The sequence below is a fragment of the Alosa pseudoharengus genome, unplaced genomic scaffold (genome assembly GCF_046254945.1).
Source record: "Alosa pseudoharengus isolate Yale_2024_CS ecotype anadromous, Long Island Sound unplaced genomic scaffold, YU_APseudo_1.1 YU_APseudo_1.1_scf_22, whole genome shotgun sequence".
NCBI lineage: Eukaryota > Metazoa > Chordata > Actinopteri > Clupeiformes > Clupeidae > Alosa > Alosa pseudoharengus.
In genome coordinates, this window is record NW_027468680.1 from 1,719,276 (window position 1) to 1,731,775 (window position 12,500).

General features: G+C 41.0%; 1 protein-coding gene across 2 annotated transcripts in view; it reads right to left on the minus strand.

The window, feature by feature from the left end:
• The window catches only part of esyt2a (extended synaptotagmin-like protein 2a), a 79,406-nt gene that overhangs the window by 40,943 nt on the left and 25,963 nt on the right, over positions 1-12,500 (minus strand). The window lies entirely within an intron of this gene.

A 12,500-nucleotide genomic window follows, 5' to 3' on the forward strand; every position in this document is an offset into this window, starting at 1 on the left:
TATTACATCATCATCTTATTATTGTTTTTATTAGTATAGTTATTATTATTGTCTCCTGTTTTGTATTCCATGTTTTTTTTTGTAATGCTTTGGCAATATTGTAACTTAGGGTAGGAGCACACACACACACACACACAGATCCCTGCTTTGAGCACACACACACACACACACACACACAGATCCCTGCTTTGAGCAGACACAGACACACACACACACACACACACACACACACACACACACACACAGATCCCTGCTTTGAGCACACACACACACACACACACACAGATCCCTGCTTTGAGCACACACACACACACACACACACACACACACACACACACACAGATCCTTGCTTTGAGCAGACACCAGTGTTGGGGAAGTTACTTTTAAAAAGTAGGGTTTGCTCGTTACTCGTTACTTCTCAAAAAAGTAACCCGTTACTTTACTCCTCTATGGAAAGTAACTTTTTACGTTACTCGTTACTTATACGCTACTTTTATGTTGCTCGACTTGGGCAGAACCCAATATCTGTTCCTAAATGTGTAGGCCTACATAAAGTTCTACTATGGAGGACATAAAAGGTGTTTCTTTTGTGCTCTTTATTATAAAAAATGCCACAGACAGAGCACTTGACAAGAAAAAATTGGGCTTATAGGCTTCAACACCACCACTAAACAATATCAAATAACAGCCTCGCTACATCTTGGGCATATAGGTGAACACAAAATATATGAGGGCTTATTTTATAGCCTTATACTCTTTCATTAAACAGGCGCTCCTCCGAAATTTGGTGCAAAGCTAGTGCAAATCGTATCAGCAGGCTGGCAGTTGAGTTAACGGCAGTGGACTAAATCAGGGCACAGTGTAGGCTACAACTGACACTCACATTCCTACCCTTAGTTTCAACGAGTTTGAAGTAATGTGAATACCTCCATGCCTCAGAAGTTAGCGTTGGCTGCGTCTCGCTTGCTATGATTGCTCTTCATTGCCACAGTCACGTACCGTGTGGAGCTATGATTGCACTTCATGCTACCAGCCTCTGTCACGTAGGCTGCTGTGTGGAGCTCGTGCCTATTGCGCAAGCGCACAGCTGAGAAAAGCAGCGTCGATGTCAAATCGGTCCCTGGGAAAAGTAACGTTGCGCCGATATGAAAAAGGAACTACGTTACGTTACCAAATTTTCAGTAGTAGCACGTTACACTACTTTTTACTTGAAAAAGTAGTTACGTTACTGCAACTCGTTACTTTGTAACGCATTACACACAACACTGGCAGACACACACACACACGCACACGCAGATCCCTGCTTTGAGCACACACACACACACACACACACAGATCCCTGCTTTGAGCAGACACACACACACACACACACACACACACAGATCGCTGCTTTGAGAGAAATGCCCTTAAATGGACACAGCAGGACTCTCCTGTTGCCACGGATACAATCCAAACGAGACTCGGACAAACATGATGAAAGAAAATATTGCTCTCATTCACACACACACACACACACACACACCCTTTTCTCTCTCTCATGAGTTTTCACAGGTTCATCGCCGGTACAAGAAACATGGTCTTTTCTGGTTCCTGTAACTTCTAGTGTGGAGCTATATATTGCCAACTGTTTGGCCTTTCTTGTAGCCCACAAATGCAAAGTCCATGGATCTAATGAGGAGACACACCCTGATACCTGCTAATGAGGAGACACATCCTGATACCTGCTAATGAGGAGACACATCCTGATACCTGCTAATGAGGAGACACATCCTGATACCTGCTAATGAGGAGACATCCTGATAACTGCCCAAAGTGTGTTGCAAGATTGCCGCCGAGTGGGAGGACTTGCCTAAAAGGACGTATCCTTGGCTACCAAACACTGCTAAAAGCCTAGGCTATCAGACACGGTTAAAAGCCTAGGCTACCAAACGCTACCAAACACAGCTAAAAGCCTAGGCTACCAGGCACGGCTACCAGACATGCTCTAGACCTGCTCATCCTCCATGTGTAGGATCTGAGCAGCTCGGACACACACACACACACACACACACGTGTGAGGGAGACAGTGTGTGTGTGTGTGTGTGTGTGAGAGAGAGAAGAGAGAGAGAGAGACAGAGACAAAGACACTATAATAAGAGTGACCTTGTCATGCCAATAAAGTGTTTTAAATTTGAATTTAAATTTGAATTTGAGAGAGAGAGAGAGAGAAAAGTGAGTGAGTGATTGTGTGTGTGTGTGTGTGTGTGTGTGTGTGTTTGCACGTGCGTCCTCATGAGTCACTCTCCTCTGATTATTACTCAGACGGAAAACACAACGGAAATCATGACACACCCAAATTACACACACACACACCATCACACCATACTGAGAGAGAGAGAGAGAGAGAATGACAGAGAGAGAGAGGGCGAGAATGAGAAGAAGAGAGAGAGAATGACAGAGAGAGAGAAAGAGAGAATGGAGGGGATGGATGTTGAAAGGAAGGGGAGTTTTCTGTTACTGGGAGACTCAGCTAGACATGAGACATGAGACATGTCTTTAAGTGTGTGTGTGTGTGTGTGTGGAGCTAGACATGAGACATGTCTTTAAGTGTGTGTGTGTGTGTGTGTGTGGGGGGGGGGGTGTTGGAGACTCAGCTAGACATGAGACATGTCTTTAAGTATGTGTGTTTGTGATCGGGATGGCGTTGCGGTGATGGAAATAGGAGACAGTGGTGATGTTTCTCAAAAAATAGCAAGTTTTTATTTTCACTTTAGCAGCTGAGCTTGTACCAGTCTGGAGAAATCGGAAAAACAAAAGGAAAAAAACAAACTCCAAACAATAATCTCGGATCAATCACTAAACTTTAAAAAACTACATCAAAATGAACTTTGCCAACCCTTTTCAATTATAGGGTACTTAGGCTTCAAATCGCTAGAAGGGGCAATCACTTGCTCACCCTTACTCAACCATATTCCCATCAGAGAATTTAGCTCTCCAGCATAAACCAATGCACAATTCAACAATCAATCAATCATATAAATAACAATTCTCCATATCAAGATCCACAATAAAACAATAAAACAAACGGTTCCATCGCAAGGCAATCATCTGGCATTACTCCATAACACAATACATAGCATAAATTACAGAAAACCCCAAACACCCCTATTGTCCTGCACACTTGACCTCTGCTCGCCCATGACGTCACACTCGACAAACTTAAAAGGTTCCTTTCGAATTGCCGTTGGGTCTTTGCGCAGGCCACAGACCAGGAAGTAAACATCCAACCACAACGTGTGTTCTCTGCTATTTTCCGTTAAAATGAAATGTTTTGCTAAATGTCCGTGTTTCCTCAACCTGCAGTTGGCCACTCTGAAAGTAAGGCTCTTAACTAATGTTGTCAGTGTTTGGAATAACGCCGTTTAAAAGAACGGCGTTAGGTAAAAACGTTATTTTTTCAGTAACGGGGCAATCTTATTAATTACTTTTCCCGTCGTTACAACGCCGTTAACGTTACTGGACGTTAAATGCTGTGCGTTACTATGCATTGATTGAATAAACTGTGTAATCCGAACGCACCCCTGGCTCACAGCTATTGAGGAGGTGGGTTAATAACGACGTAAGCGATTATGATTGGCTAAGGCCGAGTCATGTTTCATGATAGCCAATCAGAGCCAGTGTTTTTACACACTTGCCAGCACACGACACACACACACGCAACAGCTAAAATAGAGATTCGACGAAACAGCAGAGGTCAAGAGCAATCCGATGAAAAGTTGGCATTTTCAAGGTGGAGATATAAGCACTACTTCAAATTCATTGTGGTCAAAGGCAAGAATGTGCATGTAATGTGTACATTATGTCCAGGAGCGAAGACTTTGTCGACATCCGTTGTAATAATAATAATAATAATATAATAAGCTTTATTTGTATAGCACCTTTCATACACAGAATGCAGCTCAAAGTGCTTTACATTTGAAGCATGTAACAAAATAATAGTCAGTCAGTCATTATCAATCACATTTCTTCATTGCTGGGGCCGTTTATGATCCACTCAGCAACATATCAAAAATATAGAAAATGACATGTCATAAGACTGGCAGCCTTAACCCTCTTACCCCCCACAAGCACGCCATATGGCAACTGTGGCAAGGAAAAACTCCCATATTCCAGGAAGAAACCTTGAGCAGAACCTGACTTAATAGGGGGAGCCCATCTGCTTCTGGCTGGCTGCGCCCTCCAATAGCAGCAGATGTAGAATAATCTGAAAAAGTAGTCTACAGGATAAGACGAGTTAACTAAAAGCTTTCCTGTACAGGTATGTTTTCAGATCTTTTTTAAAAATATTTACTGAACTCGCCTGCTTGATGTACAGAGGCAGGGTGTTCCATAGTTTGGGGGCATAATGGATAAAAGCAGCTTCTCCACTTTGTTTGTGGAGCACTTTGGGTACGATTAAAAGATTAGAATTGGATGATCTAAGTTTCCTTTGTGGTTGATAAGATATTAAAAGCTCAGAGATATATGAAGGTGCTGTGCCATTCAGAGCTTTGTAAGTAATTAACATAACCTTAAAATCAATTCTATAGGAAATAGGGAGCCAGTGCAGTTCAGCCAACACAGGGGTGATGTGTTCTCTCTTCTTAGTCTTAGTTAAAAGTCTAGCCGCAGAGTTCTGTATGAGTGCCAATTTCTTTAGATGTTTTTTGGGAAGACCAGTGAAAAGTGCATTGCAGTAGTCTAACCTGCTAGTGATAAAGGCGTGAATTAGTTTTTCTGCATCTTGTTGAGTTAAAAAGGGCCGCACTTTGGCAATGTTTCTCAAGTGGAAATAGGCTGTTTGAGTAACTTTACTGATATGGGGCTTAAAACTTAACTCTGCATCTAAGATGACACCGAGGCTTGTTACTTTTGGTTTGACCTGGTGTGCCAAGTTCCCCAGATTACTAAGAACAATATCTCGCTTTAGTTTTGGTCCCACCAAAAGTACCTCTGTTTTGTCATCATTTAGTTTCAGAAAATTTTTGCTCATCCACTGATTAATGGAGGTTAGGCATGCAGTGAGGGAGCAAAGGCCATCTGGGTTAGTTGGCTCCACAGAAATATACAATTGGGTATCATCTGCGTAGCTATGGAAGTTTACATTATGCTGACTTATGACATTTCCCAATGGAAGCATATATAGGGAAAATAGCAGGGGACCAAGGCAGCTCCCCTGGGCCACACCAAAAGGCAAGTCATGTTTTTCAGATACATGATCTCCTAGACTGATATAAAAATCTCTGCCAGTAATGTAGGTTTGAAACCAGTTTAGAGCATTATCAGAGAGACCCACCCACTTCGCAAGGCGGTGAATTAGGATGCTATGATCAATGGTGTCAAATGCCGCACTCAAATCCAGAAGAATAAGGATTGAGACTTTGTTTGAGTCAGTAGCCAGTCTGAGATCATTGACTATTTTTACTAGAGCCGTTTCTGTGCTGTGATTTGATCTAAAACCTGATTGGAATTTTTCAAGGATACTGTTTTCGTTGAGGAAGGTATTTAACTGATTACAAACAACTTTTTCAAGTACTTTGCTCAGGAACGGTAGATTTGATATAGGCCTGTAGTTGCTCAGATTGGTATGGTCAAGATTTGACTTTTTAAGTAAAGGTTTCACAACAGCGGTTTTAAAAGCAGTTGGAAATATACCTGTTTCTAATGAGGTATTTATTACCTTGAGAATAAAGGGAGCTAAGCTATCATATAGTTTTTTGAGGAATCTAGTAGGGATTGGATCTAAAACACATGTTGAGGAGCCGGTTTGAGTTATAATTTTACCAAGCTCAGATTGAGTAATAGTGCTAAAGGACCTTAATTTTGGGGGGCTGTTTTTGGGTGTACTATCAAACATATTACTTGTATTACCAATAGCCTCCCTTATAGAAATTACTTTGTTTTCGAAGAAGTCTGCAAATTCTTCGCATCTTAGAGAGGATGCCTGACTGAGTGTATCAAAAGGTGTTTGATGCAATAGCCTATCAATGGTAGAGAACAACACCCTAGAGTTTCCACTGTTTTCAGCAATTACCTTAGAGAAGTGGTTCCTTCTCTCATTCCGAATAGCTCTATTATAATTTGCTATTTTTTCTTTTAGAATAGCACGGTGAACCTGTAACTTAGTTTTTCTCCATGTTCTCTCAGCTTTTCTACATGATCTTTTTAGATCATGGATATTTTCGTTCATCCAAGGTGTCAGTTTGCTACAGGGCCTTTTTTTAGTCTTTAAGGGTGCCACTCTATCAAGCATAGCGCCTAATTCATGATTGAGAGCCTCTACCATTTGATCAATGGGATGATGTAAAATATCTAAATTTATGGAGTCTATAAGAGCTATGAACTGCTGTTCTGCTCTAATGTCCAAGAGTCGCGATTTGATTGCAATTTCGGGATGAATTTTTGGAGTATGTAGTACTATATTAAAAGATACACAATAATGATCAGACATATTTATATCATTTACTGATAAGTCTGTGACTTCTATCCCTCTAGAAATGACTAGATCGAGGGTGTTGCCAAGGTTGTGGGTGGGTCCTGTAACATGCTGCTTTAGCTCTAAACTGTCCAACACATTAAGGAACTTACTGGCTTTAGCATCAGTTGTCTTATTGACATGAATATTAAAGTCGCCATTTACAATTATCCGATCATAGCTAGTGATGATGAGCGACATAAGTTCAGAAAACTGGTCGAGAAAGCCAGCCCATAGTTTAGGAGGGCGGTATAAGGTTAATAGAAGTACAGCTGGGTCAGCCTTCAGAGTGAGGGCAATGTACTCAAAGGAAGCGAATTCACCAAAGTTGACTCTAGTGCAACTATATTTGTTTGAGAGAATGGAGGCAATTCCACCACCTCGTTTGCCTTGTCTAATTGAGTTGTAAGCAACTTTAATTTAATGAAGCATCTCACACACGCATCTAAAGCTAGTGGCCAAAAACACCGATAGGCTACCTCCACCACAGATGATAGCTCGCCATCCACTAGCAAAGAAGGACTCGGAGCAAAGTCCTCCAAGCAGCAAAAGCTAGATCTTTCTGCCTCACAACAAAAACCTATGACACAATCTGAAGTCAACTGTAGGTCTGTCGATGTGCAATATTTTGAATTTCCCCTTGGGGATCAATAAAGTATATCTAATAAATATGGAAAGTTATGTAGCCTACAAACACCTGTCTGTTCTACTCATTTCAACTGGCTGCTCAAAACTGCTCAAAAAATCCAAATTCTTTGACATATAGCAACTTTTTTTTTTAAAACAGTAATGCAAATAGTTACTTTCCCTGGTAACGAGTTACTATTATCATAGAGTAATTCAGTTACTAACTCAGTTACTTTTTGGAACAAGTAGTGAGTAACTATAACTAATTACTTTTTTAAAGTAACGTTCCCAACACTGAATATTGTTACGTTTGCGTTTGTTTTACATTTTCCGTTACAACCATGCTGGATGCTGTTCGTGTTCGTGTGCGCAAATAAAGTGTGTTTGTAAATCACGTTGTCCGTTCTGTGTGTTTAGCTCTCTTGTGAAATTAACTGCATGAGACATGTCTTTGTGTGTGTGTGTGTGTGTGTGTGTGGGGGGGGGGGGGGTGTTGGTGTCAGCAGTAGGGATATTAAAGGAAAATTCCGGTATTTAACACTTTGAGTCCCTTTTCTGGTTTGTTTTGGATGAACTAGAGTGGTGGACACCGAAATTTTGACGATTGGTCCTGTCTCGACTTTTCTGAGCTAATTGGGCTAATCAGCTAGTTCAAAAGTACTTAATGAAGATATCCAGGGGTCTTTATGCCTCGACTAAGTTGATGTTGCCTATAAACAACAATTCATGTTCATAGAAACAACAAAGTCACTAAGACATAATATATTTCATACCTGTGTTACAGCATGTAGCCTAGCTGCCTGGCTAAGGTTACAATGAAATGCAATGTCTGGAAATGCTAGCGGTTGGCCTGTCGGCTACCTGAAAAGTTTGAGTGTTTAAACTATCATTTGCAGTGGTCTATTTGATGGTGTATTAGCCCTTACTATGTTTGTGTGACATACAGTATAAACGCCAATCCTTGTTGGTACAAAAGTTTTTAATCACATTAAGATTTTCGGTAACACTTACTTGACGGGTGAGTTCATAACACATTCATAGCAGCTGTCATAAACTGCACATAAAGCATTCATGACTGTTTCATGAGACATGACTCAACATTCATACCAAACCTTTCCTGAATGTGGAAGACAGAACGACAAAAATGTGTCAAAATAAAAGTCCAACAATTGCAAAGCAGCATTGCCGTTTTTGTTCCAAACCTCTTACCTGATCACGTCACATCTGAGTCAATGGGCTACTCCAGTGCCAAAAAGACAGAACATGGTCAAGCAAATCATTTTTGTTTCATAAAAATGTATTTGTTTTATGATACCTTTGCAGATGATTTCTCATCTTTTGCTACTGGGAATGTCCAACCGTTCCAGGTTACACAAATACGGGTCAGCTGAATGTAGGCTAGTTTACCTACCAGTGTTAAATTCAGTGATTATGAATACTTCACAACTTGTATAGTAACGTGACATTCGATGTAGACTTCAAAAGATATTCATGAAATATTTACAAAGGCTGGAGAGAAAAATGGCAATGCTGCTTTGCGATTGTTGGACTTTTATTTTGACAAGTTGTCATCGTTCTGTCTTCCACATTCATAAAAGGTTTGATATGTTGGTATGAACGTTGAGTCATGTCTCATGAAACAGTCATGAATGCTTTATGTGCAGTTTATGACAGCTGCTATAAATGTGTTATGAACCCACCCATCAAGTAAAGTGTTACCAGATTTTCATGTTTTTAATCACATTAAGAGTTTCGTGTTTTTAATCATATTAAGATTTTCGTGTTTTTAATCACATTAAGATTTTAAGTTTTTAATCACATTAAGATTGTAATTTTTAATCACAGTAAGATTTTCATGTTTTTAATCACATTAAGATTTTCATGTTTTTAATCACATTAAGATTTTCATGTTTTTAATCACAGTAAGGTGCGTGTGTGTGTGTAATATGTGCGATGCGAAATTGTGAAATCAGCTGTGAACAACGCAAATTGCGTAAGGGGGCGGAGAAAAGGTGCTGATTACCTGATGAGCTACAGGTATGATTAATAGCCGCTGAGCTACAGGTATGATTAATAGCCGCTGAGCTACAGGTATGATTAATAGCATGTAAAATGAAGGACAGCGTGCACTTTCTGCTCTTTGGCCATGGCGCTGATAACGCTACACATCTCCTGGTACAGACCACGGTTATCTCCTAGCTCCACTACTGTAATGCTATCCAGTACACTGTGTGTGTGTGTGTGTGTGTGTGTGTGTACAGACCAAGGTTACCTCCTAGCTCCACTACTGTAATGCTAGCCAGTACACTCTCTGTGTGTGCGTGTGTGTGTGTGTGTGTGTGTGTGGTTGTTTGAGGAGAGGGCATGGCACGGCACGCTTCTCTCTGTTTTTACACACACTAATTGAGCAGCTCTGTCACTAGGGAGACGTCTTTCCAATGACACACTGCTACATCTCCATGCAGTGAATTTGCCCTTATTACACACACACACACACACACACCACACACCACACACACAAACCACACACACGCGCACATGCACGCGAAAACGCGCACATACACACACACACACCACACACACACACACACACACACACACACACACACCACACACACACACACAACTGGCCTCAGAGCTTCCTGTCTTCATGCTGGATTCGGTAAGAGGAGGGAATTGGCTTGCTGCTGCAGATTTAGATACGCCCAGACTGCACCATCTTCCTCATAGGGTAACTTTGGACCCATGCAGCACTAGTGTGTGTGTGTGTGTGTGTGTGTGTGTGTGTGTGTGTGTGTGTGACAACAACACACTACAATTGAATAGTAATTTCTACAATTGAAGGAGCAGAATCTCATTTCAACAACCAATTAGAAGAGGAAACTGTATGTGTGTATATGTGTATATGTGTGTGTGTGTGTCTAACAGTCTGTTGACCGTTGCTGCTATTGTTGTCAGAGTTCCGTACTGCCCTACATTTACATGAATTCATTTAGCGGATACTTTCACTCACACACACACACACACACTACTGCATACTAGCCCAGCTCCTTAACCACTACACTACCACTGCCCTACACACACACACACACACACACACACACTACTGCATGCTAGCTCAGCTCCTTAACCACTACACTACCTGCACTAATACAGAACAAACTACTAGCATACCTGCACTAATAGAACTACTAGCATACCTGCACTAATAGAACTACTAGCATACCTGCACTAATAGAACTACTAGCATACCTGCACTAATAGAATTATAGAACTACTAGCATACCTGCACTAATAGAACTGCTAGCATACCTGCACTAATAGAACTACTAGCATACCTGCACTAATAGAACTATAGAACTACTAGCATACCTGCACTAATATAACTACTAGCATATCTGCACTAATAGAACTACTAGCATACCTGCACTAATAGAATTATAGAACTACTAGCATACCTGCACTAATACCTGCACTAATAGAACTACTAGCATGCCTGCACTAATAGAACTACTAGCATACCTGCACTAATAGAATAATAGAACTACTAGCATACCTGTACTAATAGAACTACTAGCATACCTGCACTAATAGAACTACTAGCATACCTGATATTTTCCAAATGGCAACGGTCTGTTAGAGCCATCATTAGGCTACACTTATAGACGATGGATGATGCACCATTACCATTATCATTAACACCATTGAGCGTGTCTGCCTTGTATAGAACCAATAAAATTGGCTAAAGGTTTCCTTTACATTAGTTTGTTTAGAACCAATAAGATAGGCCAATGGTTTCCTTTGCATTAGTCTGTAGAACCAATAAGATAGGCTAATGGTTTCCTTTGCATTAGTCTGTAGAACCAATAAGATAGGCTAATAGTTTTCTTTACATTAGTCTGGTCTGCTATTGACCTCTCCAGAATAAGTCCCGCCTCCGTAACTTCCGTATCCATCCAACTTCCGGGCGTGGATTGTCTATGAGAAATAACATGGCGTTTCGAAATATCATACCGGTAAAACATATGTAGGTAGCGAAGTTGAAAAAGCTGGTGGGCAGATTGGCCTACACACTTCTGCCATATAGTTTCCACTGGATTTTTTGATTGTCGGTGCCGTTTAAGTAGTATACTATAGACTATACTACTTAAACGGCACCGAAAATCAAAAAATCCAGTGGAAACTAGATGGCAGAAGTGTGTAGGCCAATCTGCCCAGCAGCTTTTTCTACTTTGTCACCTACAGAGTTTGACAGGTACGATCTTTCAAAACGCCATGTTATTTCCCATAGACAATCCACGCCCGGAAGTTGGATGGATACGGAAGCTAGGAGGCGGGATATATTCTGGAGAGGTCTATGGCTTGGCAAGGGAGTTCTAAATGAAGGACATAGCCTACTCTTGATTACGATAAAGCTATAGCATTTAGTCACTGGCCTTCAGGGACCACCAGCAATGTCCTCACGAACCACAAGTGGGCCGCGGACCACTGGTTGAAAACCCCAGCACTAGTAGAAGAACTCTTTTATGATTCACTAGTAGAACTCTTATTACGATTCACTAGTGGAAGAACTCTTATTACGATTCACTAGTAGAAGAACTCTTATTACGATTCACTTGTAGAAGAACTCTTATTACGATTCACTAGTAGAAGAACTCTTATTACGATTCATAAGATGAAGCTGTTGCATTCTGTTGCATGTACCTGCCTCGTACTGTACCCAAAAACATCTGTACCGCTAATGTTCTGAACTCTTGGTACCTGCCTCGTACTGTACCCAAAAACATCTGTACCGCTAATGTTCTGAACTCTTGGTACCTGCCTCGTACTGTACCCAAAAACATCTGTACCGCTAATGTTCTGAACTCTTGGTACCTGCCTCGTACTGTACCCAAAAACATCTGTACCGCTAATGTTCTGAACTCTTGGTACCTGCCTCGTACTGTACCCAAAAACATCTGTACCGCTAATGTTCTGAACTCTTGGTACCTGCCTTGTACTGTACCCAAAAACATCTGTACCGCTAATGTTCTGAACTCTTGGTACCTGCCTCGTACTGTACCCAAAAACATCTGTACCGCTAATGTTCTGAACTCTTGGTACCTGCCTCGTACTGTACCCAAAAACATCTGTACCGCTAATGTTCTGAACTCTTGGTACTTGCCTCGTACTGTACCCAAAAACATCTGTACCGCTAATGTTCTGAACTCTTGGTACCTGCCTCGTACTGTACCCAAAAACATCTGTACCGCTAATGTTCTGAACTAAATGATGCAAGAATAGAAACAACAACATAAAAAAACTAACAGACAAACAGACAAAACTAACTCTAACAGGCTTCTTGATAGACAAACAAAATGCAGAAAAATAAACAAAAAAG